Source organism: Bos grunniens, chromosome 15 (genome assembly GCF_055505025.1).
Source record: "Bos grunniens cultivar Pamir isolate PY7600 chromosome 15, Bosgru_T2T1.0, whole genome shotgun sequence".
In the NCBI taxonomy this organism is placed as follows: Eukaryota; Metazoa; Chordata; class Mammalia; order Artiodactyla; family Bovidae; genus Bos; species Bos grunniens.
In genome coordinates, this window is record NC_141179.1 from 36,790,080 (window position 1) to 36,812,501 (window position 22,422).

Genomic DNA, 22,422 nt, shown 5'->3' on the forward strand with positions numbered 1-22,422 from the left:
ACAAGGGGATCATTCTCTGATATTCACTGTGAAGACCTGGTAGAGCACCTGGAGGTGAAACTCACAAAACTGTAGAATATAATTGGGTCTCCCTGGAATTTTTAAGTTTAAATTGTCCACAGCAAGCCCTCAATAATTTGTCAATTATAGTTTATATTTTCCTACCTTGGCACTGGTTGCCATAGAAGTTCTTGCTCATGGGTTTCTGCTCTTGTAATTTGTGAATCTCTGTATCCACCTGTCTTTCTTTTCAATACTTGGAGCTTTGATTTGCTAGGTGAGCTCACTTCTCTGATGGATCAAAAAAGAGTTATTGATTTTTCAGTTTGTTCAGATTTTAAATTGTTGTTGGGACTCAGTGGCAATTCTAAACTTCTTACATGCCAGACTGGAAGCCAGAAGTCTGCTATGTATGTTTGTTTCTTTTTCTTATCTTATCTCTCTACCTAGGATTACCAGGATGACATTGAATATATGGGTAATAGGCACTCTGTCTTGTTCTTGAACTCAGAAGAAAGCATTCAGTATTTAACCATTAATAATGATGTTTGTTGTAGGTGTATGATCAAAATAAGGAATTATTCCCTCATTCCTAGATTGCTGAGAGTTCTTTTTTTAAACAACGTGAATGAGTATTGAATGTTATAAAGTGCTTTATCTGTATCTATAGCAATGATCATATGATTTTTCACCTTTTTCATATAAAGTATATTGTATTGCTTAGTATTTGAATCTTTAAGCAATTCTATATTCCTGGAATAATCCCACTTGATCCTTTTATATATTGTTGGATTACATTTGCTAAAATTTTGTTGAGGATTTTTGCATCTATATTTATGACAGAGACTGGTCTGTAGAGTTCTTCTTATAATGTACTTGTCAAGGTTTTGCTGGTATCACAAAATGAATTGGGCATTGTTTATTGTTTGTCTTTTTTCTGAAGAATTTGTATAATACTGATACAGTTTCTTCCTTGAATGTTTGGAAAAAATTCATGAATTTAACAATCAGGGTCTAGAGTACCTCTGTAGAAAGGCTTTAATTATAAATTCAATGTCTTTAGCAGATAAGGAACTATTTTGGTTTTCTAGTTTAATAAGTGTTTTTTAAAGGAAATGTTTTTTTTAATCTAAACTTTCAAATGTATTAGAATAAAGTTGTTCACTCCTTATTATAGTATCTGTAGGAATATATAGTGATAGCTCCTTTTTCATTACTAATATTAATAATTTGTTTTCCCTGTTACTTGAGCAATCTTGCTGAAGGTTTATTAATTTCATTATTTTTTCAAAGAATTATCTTTTCAGTTTCATTTTGTTCTCTATTGTACTACAGTTGTCCATTTCATTGATTTGTACTCTCATATGTTTTCATCATCCCCTTCTGGAGATTTTTTGTTGTCCTTTTTAGACTGAGCTTAGGTAGTAGATTTTCAACCTTTCTGCTTTTGTAGCATTTGCATTTTAAGTTTTAATAGCTGCATTATCTGGCATATAAATTTTAATATGTCATATTTTCATTATAATTCAACTCAAAATATCATCTAATATCATTGTGATTAATTTTTTGTGCCATAGATTTGTTAAGTATGTTGCTTAAGTCCCGATTCATTGATTTCCTAGTTATTTTCATATTACCTATTCCTATTTTGATTCCATTGTGGTCCAAAAACTACTGTCCATGATTTCAATTTTTTAAATTTGTTTAGACTTGCTTTATCCTTAAACATATGTCTGTTTGAGCAATTTCCATGTGCACTTGAACAGAATGTATATTATACAATTGAGGGTAGGTAGTTTTTGATATGTGTCATGTAGTATGAGTTAATCATATTGCTTAATCATTCTTGTTGATTGATCTTTTTGTTGATTTTTCTCTTTTTCTACTGAGGGAGCTATGTTAAAAATCTCAACTATGATTGTGGAAATGCCTAATTTTTCTCTGTTGGCTTTGTTGTATTTTATTGATTGTACTAGTTTTAGGATTGTTGAAATGATCCTTTTAATCATTATTCAGTGTCCTTACTTACCTCTGTTGATATGTCTTGTCTTAAAATGTGTTTATCTAATATTAATATATCTGTATCAGCTTTTTCTTTTGGCTGATGCTTGTATGATATACCCCCCCCCTTTTTTTTTATCTATTTGCTTTTAACCTTTTTTATCCTATATTTAAAGTTTCTCTGTTTTAAAAAACCTAAAGTTGGGTTCTGTTTTTCATCCCAGTTTGACTATCTTTTAAAATTTGTCATATTTAGCCCATTTACATTAATATAATTTCTGATATTTGGTTTTTAATCTACCATTTTAAAATTTATTTCCTGTTTTCCCTGTTCATCTGGTTTTTATTTATCAGTTTTTGTCTTTTTAAAAAATTAATCATGCATTTTGTTATTATTTTGCTTTTCCTTCTCTATGACCTTATTGATACATGGTATTTTATGATTCCTTTAGTGGTTATCCAGCTTTCCATTTTGAATTGCTTGGTTATGCTACTTTGAAGGGAGTAGTTAAGGACTCAAAGCACTCGTCAGCTACTTGTATATAGCTTTGAAACTATGATAAGAATGCTGCACTGAGATAGGGTTTAAGTCAATTCTCTTTATGTTCACTATCAGCAGAATGATCTCAGGGACACCTGTGTTTCAAGGCTGCATCACAAAATGTGATCTTAAATAAGTCATTTTCCTTATCTAGGCTTCAGTTTCTCTGTTTATAGCATGGTGGTATTGACTAGTAAATTTTCCAGTAGATTTTTTAGCTTTAATATTCTCTTTTTCCAAAAGAGAGATGTCATGGCTTGCTATTATGTTTTATAAAAATCCATGACATTCAAAATCCTTTATAAAGATTAATTGCCCTCTACCTCTGTAAAAAGCCAAAGTATTAATGTGAAATTAATGAAAAAAAAAAAAAAAAACCATAAACTATCTCTTAAAACAGTAACTGGTAAGGAATAATTTTCTGAGAGTATCATTTTTAAAAGTATATTCTATCAATAGTCCTGCTTCTGCCATAAACGTGTAACTGATAGTGGACCCTATCTAGCAACATAAACAAGAAATCTTTAAAAAATTTATTTATTTATGGTTGCACTGAGCCTTTGTTACTGTGCATGGGCTTCCTCTAGTTGTGGTGAGTGGGGGTTACTCTTTGTTGTGGTGTGCCAGCTTCTCACTGCAGTGGCTTCTCTTGTTGTGGAGCACGGGCTTCATGTGCCCAGGCTCAGCAATTGCGGAACACGGGCTTTGCTGTCCCATGGCATGTGGGATTCTCCCAGACCAGAGATTGAACTCATGTCCCCTGCATTGCCAGGCACACTCTTAACCAATGAACCTCTGGGGAAGCCCTAACAAGAGATCTTGATTGCTCTATGTGGCAACTATTTTAAGAAATTAGAAACCAGGAAGCATGAGACTGTAATCTATGAGGGAAGGAAACAGACTGAGCCCTAATTATCCTGGCTTCCTACCTGGAGGCATTTAGCAGACCCTGCTGGATGGAATCACCAACTCGATGGAAGTGAGACTGAGTGAACTCCAGGAGATGGTGATGGACAGGGAGGCCTGGCGTGCTGCGATTCATGGGGTCGCAAAGAGTCAGACACGACTGAGCGACTGTACTGAACTGAACTGAACTGATGCAGGGAGAACCAACCCAAGTACCATAAGACAACCTCATGGACCTGAACAATCAGAGATCAGAGTTTGGGGAAATTATAGTGGCTATAAATTGCAGAAAGGATGCTGAGAGTGAAGGAAATTTATACAGAGAGAGAATTCCACCAGTCTTCTCAGGGATCCTCTTGAGTTTTGCCTGAATGTTAATATCAGGAGCCACGTTAGGCATTACTGACAAAATGGAGGCACAGCCCCAAACCCTTCTCCTCATCCCGCAGGCAAGGTCCCGGGATGAAGGAGTTAGGTCTTGTGATTCTGACTTGTTTGTTCCTTTCTTTGGTTGAGTTGGCTGGAAAAAATGTTAAGGTGCTTATTGTTCTTGAGAGGAGCATGAGAAAACACAAAGCCTTCTGCAGTTGTGCCCCCAGAATAATCCGTTAAGTTAACCACTGACATGTGTTCAAAGATCTTTACAAAAAAATGTTCCAAGATGAACATGTAGGCCGCAGCTTGAGGCCATGGGTAGGATTGTTATCTAAGACCTGTTTAAGAGGGAAATGTTTATGGCAAAGGAAGTTTACTGAGTTTAGGGTTTAAGAATAATTAAGAATAATTAGAAGCTAAAAGTTTAAGGAATGTTGTAGTGTTAACATATTTTACTATAGCTTATAGGGATTAGAAATTTTAGAGATATTAATAGCTAGAAGCCTTTTTAGGAGATAGTGAGCTTAGGTTACTAGAGGCAAGCAGGATTTAGAAAGATAAGAAATAAATTGAGGGATGTGGTATACAGCCCAGACATAAGCATGAGTTACAATATAATCACAAGTTAAATATAGGACACTTAAGAGGAAGTTGGAGAAGGAAATGGCAGCCCACTCCAGTATTCTTGCCTGGAAAATCCCATGGACCACGGAGCCTGGTAGGTTACCATCCATGGCAGGAATCAAGACCATCCCCATGGAAAAGAAATGCAAAAAAGCAAAGGGCTGTCTGGGGAGGCCTTACGAATAGCTGTGAAAAGAAGAGAAGCGAAAGCAAAGGAGAAAAGGAAAGATATAAGCATCTGAATGCAGAGTTCCAAAGAATAGCAAGAAGAGATAAGAAAGCCTTCTTCAGCGATCAATGCAAAGAAATAGAGGAAAACAACAGAATGGGAAAGACTAGAGATCTCTTCAAGAAAATCAGAGATACCAAAGGAACATTTCATGCAAAGATGGACTCGATAAAGGACAGAAATGGTATGGACCTAGCAGAAACAGAAGATATTAAGAAGAGGTGGCAAGAATACACAGAAGAACTGTACAAAAAAGATCTTCACGACCCAGATAATCATGATGGTGTGATCACTGACCTAGAGCCAGACATCCTGGAATGTGAAGTCAAGTGGGCCTTAGAAAGCATCACTACGAACAAAGCTAGTGGAGGTGATGGAATTCCAGTGAAGCTATTACAAATCCTGAAAGATGATGCTGTGAAAGTGCTGCACTCAATATGCCAGCAAATTTGGAAAACTCAGCAGTGGCCACAGGACTGGAAAAGGTCAGTTATCATTCCAGTGCCAAAGAAAGGGAATGCCAAAGAATGCTCAAACTACTGTACAATTGCACTCATCTCACACGCTAGTAAAGTAATGCTCAAAATTCTCCAAGCCAGGCTTCAGCAATATGTGAACCATGAAATTCCTGATGTTCAAGCTGGTTTTAGAAAAGGCAGAGGAACCAGAGATCAAATTGCCAACATCCGCTGGATCATGGAAAAAGCAAGAGTGTTCCAGAAAAACATATATTTCTGCTTTATTGACTATGCTAAAGCCTTTGTCTGTGTGGATCACAATAAACTGTGGAAAATTCTTCAAGAGATGGGTATACCAGACCACCTGACCTGCCTCTTGAGAAATTTGTATGCAGGTCAGAAAGCAACAGTCAAAACTGGACATGGAACAACAGACTGGTTGCAAATAGGAAAAGGAGTTCGTCAAGGCTGTATATTGTCACCCTGTTTATTTAACTTATATGCAGAGTACATCATGAGAAATGTTGGACTGGAAGAAGCACAAGCTGGAATCAAGATTGCCAGGAGAAATATCAATAACCTCACATATGCAGATGACACCACCCTTATGGCAGAAAGTGAAGAGGATCTAAAAAGCCTCTTGATGAAAGTGAAAGAGGAGAGTGAAAAAGTGGGCTTAAAGCTCAACATTCAGAAAACGAAGATCATGGCATCTGGCCCCATCACTTCATGGCAAATAAATGGGGAAACAGTGGAAGCAGTGTCAGACTTTATTTTGAGGGGGGCTCCAGAATCACTGCAGATGGTGACTGCAGCCATGAAATTAAAAGACGCTTACTCCTTGGAAGGAAAGTTATGACCAACCTAGACAGCATATTGAAAAGCAGAGACATTACTTTGCCAACAAAGGTCCATCTAGTCAAGGCTATGGTTTTTCCTGTGGCCATGTATGGATGTGAGAGTTGGACTGTGAAGAAGGCTGAGCGCTGAAGAATTGATGCTTTTGAACTGTGGTGTTGGAGAAGACTCTTGAGAGTCCCTTGGACTGCAAGGAGATCCAACGAGTCAATTCTGAAGGAGATCAGCCCTGGGTGTTCTTTGGAATGAATGATGCTAAAGCTGAAACTCCAGTACTTTGGCCACGTCATGCGAAGAGTTGACTCACTGGAAAAGACTCTGTGCTGGGAGGGATTGGGGCAGGAGGAGAAGGGGACGACAGAGGATGAGATGGCTGAATGGCATCACTGACTCGATGGACATGAGTCTGAGTGAATTCCGGGAGTTGGTGATGGACAGGGAGGCCTGGCGTGCTGCGATTCATGGGGTCACAAAGAGTCGGACACGACTGAGCGACTTCACTTTCACTTTCAAGAGGAAGTAGATAATACATAGTAAACCCGATTCTGAGAGAATCGCTGAAGCAGGAACTCTGTTTTAAGGGCAACAGTGATTTCTGGAGACAATAAATCTGGGTGAGGGTGAACTGAAAATGTCAAACCTCTGACCTAATGCTTTTGTCAAAGTATAAAAGAGAACTTGAAGCTTGAAATAAACATGCAGTCCCGCACCTTGAGTCAGAGGCTACATCATTCTCCGCCGACACCGCTCATCTCTTTAGGCTGATTCCCTGGCTGCTGGAGCTGGACTCCGGCATGTTAATACTGCATGAATAGTGTGTGACTACAAGAAACTTGGCAAAGAACAACTACATGGGAGAGAAAAACTAATAAACTGCAAAACTATCATGGTTCACATGTTATAGAGATAAATTTAAATTTCTATATTCTCTAGTGCACTGTCTGCATTAAACACCCAGGGCATTCAATGGAGACCCAGAAAAGCCATATCTTTGGAGTAAGGATAAATTAGCCCTAGAGTAAATATTGACCTATTCTCACCATAACAAAGTTTTAAAATGAAACCTCAAGGGATCAAATGATCTGTGAGTGAATGAATACCCATCAGAGGAAAATTCATAATATTTAAAGAAAAAGAAAAAATTCCAAACACTTAGCAAAATAATGTACATATTACCAATATACAATAAAATAAAATAGTAGACATATGAAGAAGCAAAAATCAGTCAATAGAAAGAGACTGAGAAATTAAAGAGATAGTAGAATTAGAAAATAATGACTAAAAATTAACATATGCTCAAGGATAGAAGGAAAATATGAACATATTGAAGACAGAAATGAAAACAATAAGAAACAGCATTTAGAAATCGAAGTGAAAAATATAATATCTGAAATTAAAAAAAAATACTTGAAGTATTTAAATAATTAACTGTGATTAAAAGATCAGTTAAACTAAAAACAGGGCAATAGAAACCATCCAGACAGGAGCACAGAGAGAAAAAAGACAGGGGAAAAAAATTAAACAGAGCCTCATAGCTTTTAAGGGTAATGGTGAGTCATATGTGCAATTAGAGTTCCTAGAGATGATATACCAAACTTACATATATGTGTATGTGTGTGTGTGTGTGTGTATACATGTCATATATATATATATATATATACACACACACATATATATAATATGAAAAAATGGCTGGAAAAATCCAAATTCATCACACACAAAAAATAAGTCTCTGGGTTCAAGAAGGATAAACACAAAGAAAAATATGTATCAGGGCATACTAAAATAAATTGCTATAAACTAATGAAAGAGAATCTGAAAAGTCCCCTGAGTGCATTGTTTTTAGTGGGGAAAAGGTGGAAATTATCCCTGACTTCACATCCAAAAAATACAAGTCAGAGACATTGCAATGGCATCTTTTGGAGTCCTAAAAGGAAAAAAATAATCTCGAATTCCACATTTATTAAAAATATACTGCAGACTGGAAGGTGAAATAATGACATTTCAGACAAACAGAAGTTCAGAGAATTTACAGCCAGTGAGTTTTCTCTATGGAATATTTTAATGAAATTTTATTAGGAAAGGAAAATAATTCTAGATGAAAGCTTAGGTTTTTAAAAAGAAATGAAGACTATTAGAAATGGTAAATCTGAAGGCATTTTCTAATAATTAATTTAGAATATAATTTTTTTAGGTATAATTAATTTAGGTATAATTTACTTTACAGCAAAACATGTAACAATGTATTATGGAATTTAGAACATTTATAAGTAGTATGTTTAAAAACAGCAGCACCAGAGAGAGAGTATTTTCAAGTTTCTTACATTGTATATTAAATGGTATATTACTAGATGATAGACTATTGTAAGTTAAAGATACATATCTTGACCAACCAATAGATTAATGAAATAAAGAGGTACAACTAATAAACCAACGGGGAGAAAAAATAATTCTAAAAAGTTAAATTAATTAAATATAAAATACAGAAAACATAGCAAAATGGTAGACTTAAACTCTGTTGACAATAATTACATTAAATATAAATGGACTAATTGTACTAATTTTGAAACATGGAAATTATCAGATTGGATTTAAAAACAAGAATCAATTAATACACTGACTATAAGAAACACAGTAAATATAAAGATATAGATAGGTTTGAAGTAAAAGGATGAGCAAAGATAATGTAAACATTAAGAAAGCTGAAGTGCTTATATTAATATAAAAGTAGACTGTAGAGAAAGGATTACCATAGTTTTGAAAAAGATATTCCGTTATGATTAAAGAGCTCGGTCATCAGGAAGACGTAACACTTCTAAATGTGTATGCATCTAAAAACAGAGGCTTAAAATGTGTGAAGCAGAAGTTGAGAAACTGAAAAAAAAAAAAAAAAGACAAGTCTATAATTAATGTTGGAGATTTCAATACTTCTCTCCCAAAATTTGAAAAAAATAGAAAATCCATAATAATATAGAAGACCTGAAAAACATTATCAAACAATTTGACCTAATTGACATTACACTTAGAAATTATAGAAAGGTTATTCTTTTCAAATATATATGCAAATCTCAAAAAATAAAGCATATGCTAGAACATAAAACAAGTCTCAATAAACATATAAGGACTGAAATTATGGAGAGTATATTCCTTGTTTACAGTGGAAATAAATTACAAATAGATAAAATTACAAATAGATAACAAAAATATCAAATGTCTGGGAATTAAAACACATACTTCTAAATAAACCATATAACAAAGGAAAAGAACAAGGAAATGTATAAAATATATTAAACTGAATGATAATAAAAACACATCTTAACAAAATATGTGTGATAAAATTAAAATTGTACTTTGAGGGAATTTCATAGCTTTCAATATTTATAATAATAAAGGGTGAAAAGTGACCAATAGATTCAAGGCAAATCCAATAAGATCCAAGATGCTTTATTTTGATGGGGTATGGAGAGGCAAACAAACTGATTCTAAATTCAAATGGAAATGTCAAGGCCGAAGATAGCCAAAACAAATTTGAAATAGAAGAACAAAAATGGAGGACTTAATCTATGTCATTACAAGACTTACTATAAAGCTCAAATAATCAAAACAGTTTGGTATTAGTGTAAGGATAATGAATTAATCAATTAAACAGAACAGAGAATCCAGAAACGGACTTATACACGTGAAATAACAGACTGGATCACAGATCTAAATGTAAAACTAGAATTGTAAAGCTTCTAGAAGAAAATATAGGAGAGTACTTCATGATCTTGGTGGAGGTAAAGATTTCTTAGATGAAAACACTAATCATAAAGAAAATAACCTTGATAATTATAATTGGATATGTAATTGGATAACAGCTATATAAAATACTATGACTCCTCACAAGATACCTTGTGAAAATAAAAAGGCATACTGTAGACTAGGTTAAAAGATTTGAATTTACATAAATGTATAAAATATATGTGTCTGTTTATATATATATAAATAACATGTGTAATATATAACAAATTATTTGTATTATCAGTTCAGTTCAGTCGCTCAGTCGTAACCCCATGAATTGCAGCACGCCAGGCCTCCCTGTCCATCACCAACTCCCGGAGTTCACTCAAACTCAAGTCCATCGAGTCAGTGATGCCATCCAGCCATCTCATCCTCTGTCGTCCCCTTCTCCTCCTGCCCCCCAATCCCTCCCAGCATCAGAGTCTTTTCCAATGAGTCAACTCTTCGCATGAGGCAGCCAAAGTACTGGAGTTTCAGCTTTAGCACCAGTCCTTCCAAAGAACACCCAGGGCTGATCTGCTTTAGAGTGGACTGGTTGGATCTCCTTGCAGTCCAAGGGACTCTCAAGAGTCTTCTCCAACACAACAGTTCAAAAGCATCAATTCTTTGGCACTCAGCTTTCTTCACAGTCCAACTCCCACATCCATACATGACCACTGGAAAAACCATAGACTTGACTAGATGGACCTTTGTTGGCAAAGTAATGTCTCTGCTTTTGAGTATGCTATCTAGGTTGGTCATAACTTTCCTTCCAAGGAGTAATATGTATTATATGAATGCATAATTTATATTGTATAAATATGTAATTTATAAAGTATATATGTGTAAAAAACTCTTAAAACTCTCCAAGCTAAAGGCAAATGATTGCATATAAAAATGGCCCAAATATTTGAATAACACTTCACAAAAGAAGATATATAAATGCCCAATAAGCATATTAAAGTGTGTTTATTCTATAGTCATTAAGGAAGTGTAAATGTAAGTTAAAGCCACATGAGATACCATTCTACAATCACTGCTGCTGCTGCTAAGTCGCTTCAGTCATGTCCGACTCTGTGCAACCCCATAGACAGCAGCCCACGAGGCTCCCCCATCCCTGGGATTCTCCAGGCAAGAACACTGGAGTGGGTTACCATTTCCTTCTCCAATGCATGAGAGTGAAAAGTGAAAGTGAAGTCACTGAGTCTTGTCCAACTCTTAGCGACCCCATGGACTGCAGCCCACCAGGCTCCTCCGTCCATGGGATTTTCCAGGCAAGAGTGCTGGAGTGGGGTGCCATTGCCTTCTCCATCTACAATCACTAGAATGACTAAAAGTATTAACACTAAGAAGTGTTAAGGAGACTACAAAGAAACTAGGTCTCCCATGCATTGTTGATGGAAGTGTAAAATGATGCAGCCCTATGGAAAACCATTTGGCAGTTTCTTTTAAAATCAGATTTATAATTACTCTACTTTTAAAAGCAAGTTCCATTTTTAGAGGGAAAAAAGAGATGTGTATTCATAAAAAGACTTCAGAATGAATTTTCATAATGGCCCCAAAGTGGGAGAAACACACATGTCCAAAAACAGGTGAATGGATATACAATTTGTGATGTATTTGTATAATGGAAATCTTTCCATTAACAAAAGGAATCAAAGTCCTAATACATGCTGCAACATAATTGAATCTCAAAAATTGTATGCTAGTTGAAAGGATTCATATCCAAAAAGTATTGATGTATACTGCATACTTTCATATTTATAAAATTCAAGAGCAGGCAAAATTATTTTACAGCAATAGAAGTCAGATCCATGGTTACCTGGGTTAGGATTATAGGTAAATGACTGAAAGGGAGCATATGATAACTTTTTGGAAATGTTCTGTATTTTTTGTGTGTGGTGACTGCTACATAAATGTTTAATTTGACAAAATTCATCAAATACACATTTAAGATGGGTGAATTTATTACATGATATATATTAAATTATATATCAATATTGTTAATTAAAAAAACATAGTTTGTCACTGTTTAACACACACAAAGTGATCTTCTTTAGTATATTAAAGAATTTGTTTTAGTAATTACTATGTTCAGAGCTTAAGTAATATGGAAGAACACAAAGCAGTACTGGAAACATTCCCTGATCATGAAGGAACTTAGTTAGGTAATATGGAATGAACTTGACTATATATTTAGTCATATGGTGATAAAATTGTTAACTAATAGCAGTGATAGATGGAGAAGAGAGAGTTATGAAGTTCAGAGTTAATGAGTTGATACCTGGGAAAAGTATAAAATGCACAGTGCCTGAGAGATAATATGTGCTCAGCAAGTGTTATTTTGCTTTTCAGAGGATGAGAATTTATGCATCAAGTAATGAATCAAGGCATGATCCAGGAGGTGATATTTAATGTAGGTACCACAGAATAGGAGTGTTTTCCATAGGCATCAAGAAGTGGGGAGACTTTAATGTTAGGAAGATGTCATGATCAAACGTTTGGAAGTAAAAAAGTACAAGACATGTACACAAGAGTGAGTTATGTTTGCTGAATTCATTTAAAAAGAACAAACAGTTTTCAGGTAGCAAAAATAGTGGGAGATGAATCACTAGGGTTAGATTATCAAGGGCCCTTAAAACCAACTTGAGTATATCCTTATTTTAAATTGATGTCTTATGGATTATCAATGCATAAATAAAACATACAGGAAGGGATATTTTATCAGTAAAGACTTATTTTGTAATTTTGTTTTATAACATTAAATATAAAGTCAACTAACCAGAACAATGAAGCTTCTTTGATGAACATGAAACTGAAATTGGGGCTTGCTAATCTTAGATGGGAGTTGTGTTTAATTACCTTGAGTTTCTACTTTTGCTATTCTTGTTCAGTCAGTCAGTGGTGTCCGACTTTTTGTGACCCCTGGACTGCAGCACGCTAGGCTTCCCTGTCCTTCCCAGAGTTTGCTCCAACTCATGTCCAATGAGTCAATGATGCCATCCAGCCATCTCATCCTCTGTCATCCCCTTCTCCTCCTGCCTTCAATCTTTCCCAATATCAGGGTCTTTTTCAATGAGTCGGCTCTTCTCATCAGGTGGCCAAAGTATTGGAGCTTCAGATATCAATTGCATCATGTTCAGAAAATTCTAATTCAGATAGCTAAATAAATAGCAGTCCTATAGTATTTTATCTTAACATTGTTGCATGTCTTTCAATAAAGCAAGAGGCTTATTTCAAGGTTTGCATAATAAATGTTTTACTCAGGTAATACAAGTTAATGTATTGGTGATTTTCAGTGCGTTAAAATTGTATAAAGAATGGTGGTAAAGTGGTAAAGAATCCACTTTGATTCAGTTCAGTTCAGTTCAGTTTGATCTCTGAGTCAGGAAGATCCCCTGGAGTAGGAAATAGCAACCCACTCCAGGATTCTTGCCTGGAGAAGTGCATGGACAGAGGAACCTGGTGGGCTATAGTCCATGAGGTCGCAAAGAGTTGGACATGACTGAGCATCTGCACATGCTATGACAGTTTTTGTTGTGTTTTTCTTTTTGTTCAGTATTCTTTAAAGTTACAACTGGTTTTTTTTTTTAAAAAAGCCAACTCAATTAGTATAAGCAAAAACCAGAATATATTGGCTTACATTATCAAGAATCACAGGAGCAGAATTTGGCTTTTCTTTTTTGGGATGTAACTATGCTAACATGATACAAAGACTTTTATCTCCCCTCTATCTTTTCCTGTCTGCTCCTCTACTTTTCTTAGTATTTTTGGCATTATTCATTCTTATTGCAGACAAACTCCATGTACCAGGGAGAATAGCCATGACGATCCTAGGCCCTCATGCTTATAACTTTCAACTTGAACATAAGAGAGCCTTTCTGGATAGTTTCAGGAGAGAATTCTGACTGGGTCAAATTCCTCTGTGTCTGGGAAGAGCAGTAGATTACAAACAAGGCAGACTGCAAAGCACTGTGATTGACAACTGTGATTGCCAATCAGGACAATATTGGCATTCAGAAATATAACCCAAAGAAATTCTATCAAAAGAAGAAGTATAAGATACAATGGATGCATAAAATTATTGTTTCCACAGTCCTATGAAGTTTTAAAAAACAGTTAGATATGTAATTGAAAGAGTAAAAATGAAATCAAACGTTTGTAGAACACACAGAGCAATGTCTCATGTTACATGATTTGAATACCTTAGCCTTTGGCAATGGACAGAAAAGCATCGGTGCACTTACTTCTGGGCACTGTGTACATGAAATAAACTGTGATTTGGAAAGGGTTACTTTTTGAGTTCAACAGTATTTTTAAGCAGCATCTTAGCATTTCCTTAGTTGATGATTTCAGGTAAAGAAAGCTCTTAGTTCAGACAAGGTAAGGCGTTATGGAAAATGTAGTGTGGAGGAACAAGAAGACCAGCATAATGGAGTATGTATGGGAGACGTGGCTGTTGAACACTGCTTTCATCGCAATACCATTTTCAGCATCCCTGTCTAAAGAACTAGAGTGCTTCACTCCACATCTGAAGAAATTAGTAATAGACATAATTTTTTCTATTATTTTTATATTATTGAACATAATTTTTTCTACTATTTTCTATTACTATGCATCATAATGTGTACATAAGGTGTGATCACTAACCTAGAGCCAGACATCCTGGAATGTGAAGTCAAGTGGGCCTTAGAAAGCGTCACTACGAACAAAGCTAGTGGAGGTGATGGAATTCCAGTGGAGCTATTCCAAATCCTGAAAGATGATGCTGTTAAAGTGCTGCACTCAATATGCCAGCAAATTTGGAAAACTCAGCAGGGGCCACAGGACTGGAAATGGTCAGTTTTCATTCCAAACCCAAAGAAAGGCAATGCCAAAGAATGCTCAAAGTACCGCACAATTGCACTCATCTCACATGCTAGTAAAGTAATGCTCAAAATTCTCCAAGCCAGGCTTCAGCAATACATGAACCATGAACTTCCAGATGGTCAACTGGTTTTAGAAAAGGCAGAGGAACCAGAAATCAAATTGCCAACATCCGCTGGATCATCGAAAAAGCAAGAGTGTTCTAGAAAAACATCTATTTCTGCTTTATGGACTATGCCAAAGCCTTTGACTGTGTGGATCACTATAAACTGTAGAAAACTCTGAAAGAGATGGGAATACCAGACCACCTGACCTGCCTCTTGAGAACCCTATATGCAGGTCAGGAAGCAACAGTTAGAACTGGACATGGAACAACAGACTGATTCCAAATAGGAAAAGGAGTACATCAAGGCTGTATATTGTCACCCTGCATATTTAACTTATATGCAGAGTACATCATGAGAAATGCTGGGCAGGAAAAAGCACAAGCTGGGATCAAGATTGCCAGGAGAAATATCAATAACCTCACATATGCAGATGACACCACCCTTATGGCAGAAAGTGAAGAGGAACTAAAAAGCCTCTTGATGAAAGTGAAAGTAGAGAGTGAAAAAGTTGGCTTAAAGCTCAACATTCAGAAAACAAAAATCATGGCATCCGGTCCCATCACTTCATGGGAAATAGATGGGGAAACAGGGGAAATAGTGTCAGACTTTATTTTTGGGGGCTCCAGAATCACTGCAGATGGTGACTGCAGGAAATTAAAAGATGCTTACTCCTTGGAAGGAAAGTTATGACCAACCTAGATAGCATATTGAAAAGCAGAGATATTACTTTGCCAACAAAGGTCCATCTAGTCAAGGCTATGGTTTTTCCAGTGGTCACGTATAGATCTGAGAGTTGGACTGTGAAGGAAGCTGAATGCCAAAGAATTGATGCTTTTGAACTGTGGTGTTGGAGAAGACCCTTGAAAGTCCCTTGGACTGTAAAGACGTCCAACCAGTCCATCCTAAAGGAGATCAGTCCTGGGTGTTCATTGGAAGGACTGGTGCTAAAGCTGTAACTCTGATACTTTGGCCACCTCATGCGAACAGTTGACTCATTGGAAAAGACCCTGCTGCCGGGAAGGATTGGGGGCAGGAGGAGAAGGGATGACAGAGGATGAAATGGCTGGATGGCATCACTGACTCGATGGACATGAGTTTGAGTGAACTCTGGGAATTGGTGATAGACAGGGAGGCCTGGCATGCTATGATTCATGGGGTCGCAAAGAGTTGGACACGACTGAGCAAGTGAACTGAACTGAACTGATGCATCATAATAGAAAAAAATAATTTTCACCAGGATTTCACTGGTGGCTCAGATGGTAAAGAATCTGCCTGTAGTGCAGAGGACCAGATTCGATCTCTGGGTCGGGAAGATCCCCTAGATGAGGAAATGGCAATTCAGTATTCTTGCCTGGGAAATCCCATGGACAGAGGAGCCTAATGGGCTATAGTCCATAATGTCACAAAGAGTTGGACACAACTGAGTGACTAGCACACACATAAATATTTTTTTCTATTATTGAGAGCTGCTCAGTAGAAACTATAAACCTGATGTCAAGTAATGATTTAAATAGTCATTTCAGTGAAACCACACTGAACTGGAGCCAGGACTCTATCACAGACTGTGACTTTGGGCAAGGCAAGGTCAGGAAGGTGACTTCCATATCTTGACTGTGTTTCTTCATTCTGAAATGGGGTTTTAGTCTTAGTGATCATTGAAGTCTCAGCTATAGCAGGAGGCTGTGAGCCTCTGATTCACCTGCTGGTTGCCCCTTTTTTTCTATATTGGCATTGGTAGCAGTTGTACTTTGATATACATGCGGGAGGAATTTGGTTTTCAATTTGTGACCCCATGGACTGTAGCCTACCAGGCTCCTCTGTCCATGGGATTTTCCAGGCAATAGTACTGGAGTGGATTGCCATTTCTTTCTCCAGGGGATCTTCCTGACCCAGGGATCGAACCCAGGTCTCCCACATTGTAGACAGACGCTTAACCATTTGAGCCACCAGGGAAGTTCTGATACTTTTAGGTGCTAAGCAGGTTTGGAAAGCAGATGAAAGAGATACCTCCTACCTGCATGTGTAGAACAATGTGAGTTCCATGAATGTATGTTAAGTGCCAGTTTTAAGTGGTCCCTATAAAACATTATCAGACTTTGGTAGGTAAAACAGTACAAAGAGAGAATATTGAACTTGATGTGATGATGTCTATATATGTATTTCTGGCAGCTCTTAAATGTGGAGCTTTCTCTCTGTCATGAATATGTCAAAATTGTGCATCCAAGAGTTCAAATGACATTTTCAATAGCTACCATTGACACACACATACCGAGACACTCACAGTATATTATCTAGTAAAGTGGTTGTAGAATTAACATTTTTCCTGGAAGGAATATATCTGATTTAATGACCAAATCATTTTAAAGCAGCACAACAGAATTTCACAGGAGCTAAATCTATTTCTTCACACCGATCATGCGTGTTTTACTCAGGCATTGAGTCATTAGCATGTTTATAATGGTTCTAATTTAGCACAACATTTTCTGAATTTTATCCTTGAGTCATTTACAAATTGTTCATATTGAATAAACAAAGGAAACAGATTGCATTTTATACTTAGTAATTTATCTGAAAGAAGAGGGGAGGGTTAATTGTTTGAAAGTTTTGGTCTGTTTGGGGAAGTGAGCTTGCTTTTTCATTGCTAGGCATAAATGCCATTTCTCATCTTTTGGGGGATGGGGGGGAGGCTATGGAGGAGTAAAATGAAAAATTAGGACCAGGACAAGATTGGCCACTCCCAGAGGGGAGTGTGGAGCAAAAGGGGAGCTGGCACGAGATTATCCAAAACAGTTGGTGCATTCCTTAATGATCAAGTGCTTGAGAAGTCCAGCTCTTCCTGGCAGAGCATCTGTGTTGATGTTTATACCATTGCCCTGCTGTATGGGAAAGGCATGCTTTCTCTCGCTGCTTGGCTAAAAATAGGATGGAATATAGCATTGTATGAGATATTTTAAGATAGCAAAAACATTTAAGAGGTTAAAGATTTGACTTTTGGATCAAAAAAGATCAGTGATATAACTCGTGGTGTTCCTTGAAGACTGAATTTTATCTGCAGTTTGTCAGTGATTCGAACTCTTGGTTAGGCGAGTTATTCTAGGTTCGTTTGGTGCAGTCTGAGAAGCCCACTCTACTGTCTTTTCTGTCAGCTTCCCAGCATGAAGAGCAAGATTGAGAACAGCCTCTATTTATACTCCCTTGATCGTATTTGGAAAATCAGTTGTTTCACTGGAGAGGGAGAGAGAGAGAAGGAGAGCACGCGCAGTCGTCAGGGAGTGTGCTCTGTACGTTACAGTGACTTCAAAATAAAACTGGCGCATTTTAGTGTCTAATTATTTTAGTGAGCTTGGAGGGTTTTAATTAAAATTTAAGAGTGCTCTTCAAGCTCTCCAAGCTCCAATTTTATCCCACTGTATTGTGGAGCACTTGTCACTGTGGAAAAATGTACAGTAACTGCCATGTGCATCTCTGTTTCCTAATGAAAAATATGAGATTGATGATCAGCAGGGATATAAATATATATTATCAAAATTAGCTGTAAACCAAGGTCAAGGATACTTTTGATAAGTTATCACTGTTCTTTGGATACATAGAAAATTTATTGCCCTTGAAATTTATGATTCCTGTGGTAAAAATAAAAGGGATTGCTTTAAACAAAGTTTAAAAAGCAGTAGGAAATATGCGTACAGGAGGGCAGGCATTATTTTTTCTCACTAAAGTTTTTAAAGTTATTTTCTATATCATATTTCTAATATTTTAACATTTCTAACTTTAAGTATCACTTTGAGGTAAAAGGAATAATGATAAGTGTTTACTCACAGGTAAATTGTTTTAAAGTACAATAAAAAAATTTTCCCATTATCCTTTCCTGTTCCCTGTGATTTCGTTTTAGTGATTATTTCTTTTATTTACTCTCTTAGACTCTTTACTTTGCTTAGAGTACAAGTTAATAATACTACTGCAACTTTGTTTAATTCGGAATAATTTAAAATTGTTCCTAAAACATCATCATTTAGATTAGGAAATAAATATCTTACTTCAAATTTCTCTTGTGCGGTGAAATTAATTATTAGCATGATAAAACATTCCTGACTTACCTGGTTTGACACCTGGGTACTTAAGCAGAAACATTGCTTTGCAATCCATTATGCTGTATATTTATAACATGCTAGTTCTGACTTATATCTTTCTTGTTTCCTTAGAAAAAGTTTATTGAAATAGAAAAACTTAGATTTGCAAAGGAAAAGGGAAAACATAGCTATGCAGCTGAGAATTAATTTATACCATATCAAATCCCTTTACATCCTTGGTTAAAAATAAACAAGAACTGAAGTTCAACTCTTAACTTTTGATAGTGGTGTTTTTCTCACGTTATTTACAAAAATTGGGCAAGATAAATATAATAAACTCTTGCATTTCATTAGTTATGTATTGTTTTATGGACACTAATTCTTTCATAGTAATAGGAATTAATTTTGGCATTTTCACTTTTATGCTGAAGTGTTAGGTTTACATTCATTTTTAATATGTACGTATGATGGTGACACATACTATAATATTGTGATACTATAATGTTGTAGTTTTTTAACCTTAATTTCCAAAAGGTATTTTAATTAGCTGAATTAGTCTTCTTCTAATTAGCTGAAGACAACTCAGTCAAAATACTAAAATTTGAGTAGTCAAACTCAGATAGTGAAATACACTGTATATTTTTTCATTGTTTTGAGGACTATGGCACTACCATAACTGTATTAGATGTTTACCAGTCAATCATGGAAAACATATTTTCCTGTGCAGTGGTCCAAGAATTCTGGGTGATGTTTAGTTCTTTTTTTCCATTTGGAATCCTGCATGAGTACTGAATTCAAACATGGGCTTAATCTTTCCCTGTACATAATGCAAACTGGACTTCTTTACTTATTTTGACCTCTTTGATTTTTTGCATTTGTGCATGGTCAGAAAGGGGCAAAGTCTGATCTGATGAACTGCCTCTGTAAAGCTAGAGTCCTAGTAATATAGTTGAAGTATGTGGCACAAGGAGGATGAATACTTGATTTTTTATTTTTGTCCTTACCTGGATATTATTTTGAATGGTAAATTTGAAAATATAGATTTCATTTAGTTTTATCTATTATATATGTCCTCGTTTCAAGTCAGAAACATCTTGGTAGAGGCAGTAGTATCCTCTGCCTATGTAGCTTTTAATAACAACCTGCATCTTCTGGACTTTCTTCCCTCACCTTACTTGTTTTATATTACATTATGGAGTGTGCTGAGTACTTATTGTGTATGTATGTCCTTAGAGGGCTGGCAAATAGATTTTAGGTGAGAAACCTGTTTTTCAAGAGATTTTCTCACAGTTTTGAATGTTGATAAAGTGGTATGTCGTGACTCTTATTGCCCTGTGGATAAAGACAATCAGTGATCGTTACTGAATATTTTCATGAGCTATAGACATGCAAAGATTGCTTTATTTTTTTCTTTTCAGTTTCTTCTACTGAAATGAGAATTTGTATAGCTAGATTAACTCAGCATTATGGTGAGGATTAATTTTCTAATAGAAATGTGAAATGTTTTGAATTTATTAACCATTTAATTAATGACTAGCTCTTATATAAAGCTGTGTCTTCAAACATATTTGATAAATATTTGAAATATATGTTCATGTTGTCCATATAATTCTGTTTTCTCCTATGAAATTTTAGCATTCTTTTCCTGGAGCTCTGAAAGATTTCAGGTCTATTAATAGAAATGAGAGACATATTTTAGCTGTTTTACATTTAGTGTATATCTAATCCTGGTTCGTGAACTTGCTCTGAATTTTCGATCATTACTAGTAAATTGGGATTTTGTCTTGATCATTATAATATGTTAACTCTACTCAAATTTTAACCACACAAGTTATGCTTTAGCATTTATGTCAGTGATTACCAGTTTAGTATGATGTTGTAATATATATGAAAAAGTTTTTTTAAAAAGTAACAAAACTGAGTAGGAGAGGAAGTTGAAGACATTTTGTTGATTATTCTTACATATGACCTAATGTTATATCCAGAAATTTAAACCTGACTTGAGAAAAAGTAATCTCTGATAGAAAAAAGCAGAGACATTACTTTGCCAACAAAGGTCCATCCAGTCAAGGCTATGGTTTTTCCTGTGGTCATGTATGGATGTGAGAGTTGGACTGTGAAGAAAGCTGAGTGCCAAAGAATTGATGCTTTTGAACTGTCGTGTTGGAGAAGACCCTTGAAAGTCCCTTGGACTGCAAGGGGATCCAACCAGTCTGTTCTAAAGGAAATCAGTCCTGGGTGTTCATTGGAAGGACTGGTGCTAAAGCTGAAACTCCAATACTTTGGCCACCTCATGTGAAGAGTTGACTCATTGGAAAAGACCCTGCTGCTGGGAGGGATTGGTGGCAGGAGGAGAAGGGGACAACAGAGGATGAGATGGATGGATGGCATCACCGACTTGATGGACATGAGTTTGAGTGAACTCCGGGAGTTGGTGATGGACACGGAGGCCTGGCGTGCTGTGATTCATGGGGTCGCAAAGAGTCGGACATGACTGAGCGACTGAACTGAACTGAATCTCTGAGAGGCATGACTTTGAAGAATTCCTTCTTGACCCTCACACCTAACATTATCTTTTCTATGACTTTTGCCTAGATACAAAATATGTACAGAACAAAGTATATACCTTGTTTCTGAATTAAAATCCAAGAGACTATTTTGAAAATTAAATGCAAACTGAACGTATGCATATGCATAGAGACCCTCTTGGCAGATCACTTAGAATTCAATTTTTAATCAAAGTGGTAGATCATTTGTTTAAAAGAAAATAATTAATAGGAAAGCCTGGAAGAAAAGGAGGAAAGGAAAGAAGGGAAGAAGTAAGGGGAGGAGCAAGGAGCTTTCACTTAATAGAATCAAGCTGACTTCTTTTTAGAAAGAACTTTGGCTCCTGTGATAGCTAGTTCTTCATCAGCCGTTTACCAACACACTGATCTGGATTCCATCCATTTCTTGATTGACTGATCATTTCATGGACAAATGTTAATTGTTTTCACCAATATGTTCTAACCATGCAGTGGTTTTCTCATCTCTTACCCAGGGGCTCACTGTCTTTGCCTAAGCTTATCAAGTTTCTGAAACCCTTTAGATCCATCTTAACCTTACTGTCATTCTGAAAAATTCAAGGAGGACTTAGAAGTTGGAGAAAAAATGAAAGGGAAAATGCTAAAGAGATAGGTACTGATATGGGAGAGAAAAAACATTTGGAGTTGAAATAAGTTTTTAAATATAATTTTAAAAAGAGGTTATCAGAATTTTGACACTTGGAATGTTAAAGTATAATGGGAGTATGCTTTGCACTAAGGATTGAGTATTTAAATCTGCTCTCCCTTTTGGAAACGTGGCCTGTTTATTAAAATTTGAGACTTATAAGATGCATGTAAGTAGTTATAAGCAGTAGCTCTAGTTTCAAATCTACCTGATCAGAGAAAAAATAACTCATTGATAAAAATTTGATAATTATTAGAACACTCTAAAATGTAAACTTCTGTAAGCTTTATGAATCTTATAGAAACAAGTGTAATAACTTCCAAAATCTAGTATGCTGTTTAGAAATGCAGTAGGTCAAATAGCGTTTAAATAAGGATCTTCTTGAAAAGATCACGCATCTCTATTTATATAAAGGTTTTAA

At 36.0% G+C, this 22,422-nt stretch overlaps 1 protein-coding gene across 50 annotated transcripts in view; it reads left to right on the forward strand.

Moving 5' to 3' along the window:
• SOX6 (SRY-box transcription factor 6) overlaps positions 1–22,422 on the forward strand; it is a 719,879-nt gene that overhangs the window by 393,350 nt on the left and 304,107 nt on the right. The window lies entirely within an intron of this gene.